Raw genomic sequence first — 7,316 nt, forward strand, 5'->3', positions numbered from 1 at the left:
TCTGTGAAACTTTGAAAAACAACTATTTTTCTATTAATGAAAATAAATGCAAAATTCATAAATAAGGTATTGGCTAAATAAACATAGTACATTTGAAATAAAATTATGGAAAAATTGGTTTTATCACAAAATATAAGTTTCTAATATCATATAACTGATTAATGTATTTAATGACAGGCATTAGATAAAAAGAAAAATAATTATTTTAACTAATGTGGAAAAACATTTGATAAACATTTTTTTCTGCTAAAAATTAAACTCTTAGCAGAATAAGAAGGGAAATTCCTTAATTTGAAAAGATTTTATTATTTCCCAAACCCAAATAAAATATTGCATTCGTTCCTTTTAAGTTAGGGAACATGACAAAGATGCTCACTATCTGCATGTTAGTATTTAAAAGAAAATTGAAAATTCTAGCCAACTGTATAAAAAAAGAAACATAGAAAACTGTCATAAAAATTGAAAAAGGTTTGATTTATGGATTGTATGATGGTTTACCTCATGATTTATGGATTGTATGATTGTCTACCTAGAAAAAAATAACCAACAAAATCAACACTTAGAACTAATTATTGTTCTTCATTAGTTCTGGAAAGAACAGTTTACTAAAGCAATAACCAAGAAAAAAATAGTAAACAGAAATGCTTTTTATAATAACAATCTATAAAATACCAAGGATTTTACCTAATTAAATTTACAACAGAAGTGTCTGAGGACATAGAAAAATAGAAGATAATCAGGCATTATAGGGAGACATTCCATGCACTTAGATGATGAGTTAATACTATGTTAATTGTCAATTGACAACCATTGCCAGGTCATGCCCAGTGTCACTATTATCTTCCTAGATAGTGTCCACACAATCACTCCACATTGAAAAGCTATAGGAAGCACATAGGAGAAAGCTATACATTGTCATAGAAAAGAAAATCTATATACTTTAGTGAGGAAAAAAAAAAGTAATAGGGATTTTCTTTTGTGCAATGCTATTAGACAATAGATCTCCAAAATGCTATACAGTAGATAAACAGATGATGGAAGGTGATAGCTAAAATATAAGGGAATTATTAATGTGACATTTCTTAAGCAGGGTGGCTAGTGCATAGTTCCTCATTTTATTGTTACTTAAAAAAATACATACCAGCATAGCTCATTTTATTGCACTCTGCTTTATTCCACTCCTTGGATATTGTGTGTTTTGTTTTTGTTTTTGGTTTTTTTTTTTTTTTTTTTTTACTAATTGAAGGTCTATGGCAGCCCTGTGTTGAACAAGTTTATCAGTACCATTTTCCCATCAGCATTTACTCAACTCATTTGTGTCACATTTTGGCAATTCTTGTAGTATTTCAAACTTTTTCATTCATATGTTATTATCTGTGATCGGTGAACTTTGCTGTTACTGTTGTAGTTGTTTTGGGGTGCCACAAATTGTACCCATATAAGACAGCAAACTTAATAAATGTTCCATGTGTTCTGAACACTCTTCAACCAGCCATTCCCCCATCTCTCTTCTCTTCTTGGGTCTCCCTATTCTCTAGGACACAACAATCTTGAAATCAGGCCAGCAAATAGCCCTACAAAGGCCTCTACAAGTTCAAGTGAAAGGAAGAGTCACTTATCTCTCACTTTAAATAAAAAGCTCTAATTGATTAAGCTTAGTGAAGAAGGCATGTCAAAACCCAGATGAGCTGAAAGCTAGGCTTTTCCACCAAATAGCTAGCTAAGTTATGAATGCAAAGGAAAGGTTCTTGAAGGAAATTAAAAGTTCTACTCCAGTGAACACATGAATAATAAAAGAACAAAACAGCCTTATTACTGCTCTGGGAAAAAGTTTTTGGTAATCTGCATAGTAGATCAAATTGTCATAACATTCCCTTAAGCCAAAAAGCCTAATTCAGAGCAAGGCCCTAAGTCTCTTCAGTTCTGTGAAGGCTGAGAGAGCTGAGGAAATAGCCGAAGAAAAGTTTGAAAATTGCAGAGACTTGTTGATGAGGTTTAAGGAAAGACACCATCTCCCTGACATTCAGGTGGAAAGTGAAGCAGCAGGTGCTGCTGGAGAAGCTTCAGCAAGTTATCCAGAAGACGTAGTTAAAATCATTAAGGTGGTTACACTAAACAACAGATTTTCAGTGAGGCAGCCTTCTACTGGAAGCTTTCTATGAAATGGTTTCCTATTGGAAGAAGATGGCATCTAGGAGTTTCATAGCTAGAGAAGATAAGTCAATCTGGCTTCAGATCTTCAAAGGACAGGCTGACTCTTGTTGGCTAATGTAGCTAGTGACTTTAGATTGAAGCCAGTGCTCATTTCCATTCCCAAATCCTTGAGCCCTGAAGAATTATGCTAAATCTATTATGCCTGTGACCTATAAATGGAGCAACAAAGCCTGGATGACAGTATATATGTTAACATGGTTTACTGAATATTTTAAGCCTGCTGCTGATATCTACTATTCAGAAAAAAAATCCTTTCAAAATATGACTGCTCACTGACAATGAACCTGGTAATCCACGAGCTCTGGTGGAGATGGACAGTGAGATGAACGGTCCATGCCTGCTAATATAAGATCCATGCTTACATTTTTAAGGCTATAGCTGCAATAGATCCTGATTCTTCTGATGGATTGGGCAATAAACTGAAAATCTTCTGGAAATAATTTATCATTCTATGTGCTATTAAGGACATTTATGCTTCATGTGAAGAGGACAGAATATCAACATAAATAGCTTAGAAGAAGTTGATTCCAATCTCACAGATGAATTTGAGAGGTTCAAGACTTCAATGAAGGAAGTAACTGCAGATATGGTGGAAATAGAAAGAGAACTAGAATTAGAAGTGCAGCCTCAAGATGGGGGTGATACTATGATACCATGATAACACTGGAATATATGAGTTGCTCCAAATAGATCAGCAAAGAAAGTGGTTTCTTAAGATGGAATCTCTTCCTGGTGAAGATACTGTGAAGGTTGTTGAAACAACAACAAACAATTTAGAATATTGCATAATGTTAATTGAGAAAACAGCAGCATGGTTTGAGAGGATTAACTGCAATTCTGAAAGAAATTCTATGAGCAAAAGGCTTTCAAACAGCATTGTATACTGCAGAGGAATCATTCATAAAAGGAAGTCAATCAATGCAGCAAACTTTATTATTGTCTTATTTTAAGAAATTGCCATGGTCACCCTAACCTTCAGCAACCATCAACATCGAGGCAGGAAACCTCCATCAGCAAAAAGATTATGACTCATTAAAGGCTTAGATGAGGTTAGCATTCTTTTTTTTTAAGCAATGAAATACATTTAAATACGATATATACATTGCTTTTTAAGACATAATACTATTGCGCATATAATAGGCTATAGTATAAATATAACTTGTATATGCACTGGGAAACCAAAAAATTCATTTGACTCACTTTATTGAGATATGCATTTATTGCAGTGGTTTGGAACTGAGCTAACAATATCTCTGAGGTGGGCATGTGTAGGTTATGTATATTTTCCATGTAAAATAATTCTAAATTTACGTAGAAAGCAAACTATATATACATGCTTTCATATATAAGCATAAATATGTTTAAAAGTATACTAAAGATTCATAACATTAGATGCCTCTGGTTAAGGGAAGAGTGTTTTAGGGAAGCAAGAGAGACTTGAAATATGCTAATAGATATTAAAAAGTTAATAAAATCATTTAAAGTAAATGTTGAAAAATGCTACTGAAATAGCATCAAATTTAGAAGTTGACTTAGAAATAAACATTGAAAGAAGCACGGAACTATAGAAAATAACAATAATGCCAAAATGCACATAAACATTAAAAAACTGAAATAAAATGAACTAAAATAATTGTATGGAAAGATTTAGGTAATCAGTATATTAAGTATGTCAATTCACTAAATTATCCTATATATTCAACTAAAGCCACAAAGAATTTTTAGTGGAACTCAAGTCTCTTTTACAAGTATCATGGAAGGGTACATGATAGAATAATTTTGACAAAAAAAAAGGAACAAATATTGTGACTTGCTCTGCCAAATATCAGGAAAAAATAAAGATATGGCAGTTAGGACAATGTGGTTGGCTTCCAGATATAGGAGACCTGGGAAACAAAACAGACAACTAAGAAACAAGCTCATATAGTCCATAAATGGGATGTCAATGCTGATGAGGATGAAAAAAAAGAGGGCAATTAGATAAGCGGTAGTAGGGGAAATTGCTAATCTCACAACATAAATCTGTTCTGAAGTTTGTAAGATAGAATTCTAAAAGTCAGAAGGATATTTAGGAACATATATTTATGACTCGGGGGCAGGGAAAAGTTTTCTAAACAAGTTAAAGATGGAATCTTGAAAAAGAGATTGGTAAATCCAAATAAACTAAACCTTTAAAAATTTGTATGTCAAAGGAAAACAATACAACACAAAAAGACAGCCTACACACTAGAATACTAAATTCGGAATGTGTAAAGAGTTCCTATGAACCAATTAAAAATACAGTTCTATAGAAGACTATTCCAATCATATGTAGAGACCTTTGTCAAAAAAAGGAAGCCTAAGTTACCAATAAGCAAATGAAAAGATGCTCTACTTTGCTAATAAATAGATAAATGCAACCTGAAACCACAATGTGATTACACACTCAAGAAATTAGGAAACATTAAAATATTAGAATACAAAAAAAACCCAAAAAAACAAAAACAAACAAAAATAATATTAGAATACACATTAGTGAAAATGTAAAATATTATGAACACATTAATTTTACTTGTGATACTCTAAATTACTTCCACTACTTTTTTAAGAATTTGGAAATTAGCTTACAAATGCATACATACTTTTACCTAGCAATTTCTTTTGTAGGAAGAGGCAAATTTAGATAAATATTTTCAGGTATAAGAATGCTCATAGCTGTATTTTTTCATTGTAGTAGAAAAATAAAAAAAAATCCTTGAGGCAACACAAATTAATAAATGTGAAATTATCCATGAGTAAATAATTCTCAGAAACCTGAGTGAAAAAAGAAATTATACAAAGATGATGCAACTCCTATAAATTTTGTAAATATCCAAACACTATATATGGTTTAGATACACATGCATGTATAGTAAACATAATCCCTTTCTTTTTTTTTTTAATTTTTATTTATTTATGATAGTCACAGAGAGAGAAAGAGAGAGAGGCAGAGACACAGGCAGAGGGAGAAGCAGGCTCCATGCACCAGAAGCCCGATGTGGGATTCGATCCCGGGTCTCCAGGATCACGCCCTGGGCCAAAGGCAGGCGCCAAACCGCTGCACCACCCAGGGATCCCCATAATCCCTTTCTAAGACTGTTTACCTCTGAGGATGTAGGAAAGGAATACAGTCAGGAAGAGAATTTTAGGTGGGGTTTCCTAGAAACAGAGATTGAGATGGGAATTTTTGTGAAAATTACTTATTAAGGAAATTCTTTCAGGGGAAGGAAGGTGAGGGAAGTAGGAAAGGGCAGGGGGAAGACAGCTAATCAACAACGTGGTCTCTGCTGGAAAATAGACTTAGTCTGGTCCTACGGGAAAGCTGGAGCACAAATTTTACATCACAAGACACCACCGCATTGGCTTCACCCTGATGCCTCATTACCCTCTGTCAGTTGTTGGCTAAAGTTTGCCACCAGGGTCCTTCCAGAGAGAAAAGGCTGCTTTTTGGCAAGCAAAGTCTTCCAGAAAAAGGGCAGCTGTAATCTGCTGGCAACGTAGCATCCAGTTGATGGATGTACTCACTGATCCCAGTGAAGAGGATCTGGGTGGAGTACCAAGAGCATCTATTACAGTTGACTGTACCATTCAGGTCCTCTCGCTTGTCACATTTCATTTGTTACATTCAAGCACAGCTTATTTAGGATTCTGGTTGGCCACAATTTCCAGGAATCATATAAGAGAAGGGTCTGTGAACTGAAGCCCTAGCTATTACATTTATTCTTGAGGGATTAGCTAGTTATTCCTCATCTCTTTTTTCTACCACCTATTCTATATTTGCTTACTCCCTTGGCTAGCCTTTCTTCTCATCTAGATGGCTTCCCATTTAGGGGTGACCTTCTCATAGGTCTCTCTCAGGTTTGGAAACTGGGGGGAAAAGGATCATGATTTTCCATTTGTATAGCTGACCTCTACCTTCTCATCTGTTCTTGATTTTTTTTTATTATATATAGTAAGAAATGACCTTGTTGGTGGCCCATCAAACATGCCTTTGATAAAATTGTATTCTACTAGCTATGACAATAGATCCCTACAGATCTTTATTATTTGCTGTTCTGACCCTGCTGCTCATTATAAAAATTATGTCCACTGCTATTTGGAGATAATATCATCTCACTACTACTTAGGGCGCCTTGTACGTTAAGAGCATCTCTTACCCTCAATCCCAGCCTGCAGAGCAACCATTAGTGAGTTTCTCAACAGACCTAGTGCCCCTTTGCAATCTTTTGTTGTCCTTATTTCTTTGTTGTTGTTGTTGTCGTCCTTATTTTCTGTGGTAAGTGTAAACAAGGTCAAATTTTTGTTGTTAATTCTTAGATAGTAGAACCGTTCTAAATCCCCTCAGCTTTGAGTTTTCAAAATTTAATTTCATCTAATTTTTGTTGTTGTTTTTTAATCTCTTCCTCCATAGTCTGAATTGGCACTTCTGGAACTTCTAACTTATTTAATTTGGACCATCACTTTCCTTGAGCTTCTGAAAGCCATACTCAGCAGTGTATTTGGCCCATCTCCTTGGGGTTATTAAATCTTGCATCACAGGAATGTACCCCATATCCAGTTTTACATTCTATCTCTCTTGACCCAACAATCTTAGAATTCACTTCCAGGCATACTCTTGTTTCCTGTTAGTAGAAAGTAGCCAGATTCTGTCGCTGTCCTTCTTAGCAGGCCTAGAATACTGCTAGCCAGATTTTTCTAAAATTTGACCCCAATTATATATGAATTATGGGGGGCAAAAAATGGAGATGAGAGCAAATCCCAAGGAACACAAGCATTATCTTATAGGGTATCTATAGATCACCTGCTATATTTGGGAACTCTATGGTCGTTATGTAAAGGAGTCCCCCTATCTTCAACAAGGGCTTCTTTTTCTGCTGTTATTACAGGGCTTAGAGGAGTCTGGGAGTTCAACTATTCAAGGACATCTATCCTGGATATGTCTATCCGGAGTCTCAGGGCTTGCAGAGATTTCCTGGACTATTGATACTATGTGAATAATTGGACTTCTAAAAATGTTATATATATTTTGAAAATGCATTTCACTTTTTGATTATTGTAAGAGGACGTTTGTTTCTGTAGTCCTA

The sequence above is a fragment of the Canis lupus genome, chromosome 19, assembly GCF_011100685.1.
Source record: "Canis lupus familiaris isolate Mischka breed German Shepherd chromosome 19, alternate assembly UU_Cfam_GSD_1.0, whole genome shotgun sequence".
Taxonomy (NCBI): domain Eukaryota; kingdom Metazoa; phylum Chordata; class Mammalia; order Carnivora; family Canidae; genus Canis; species Canis lupus.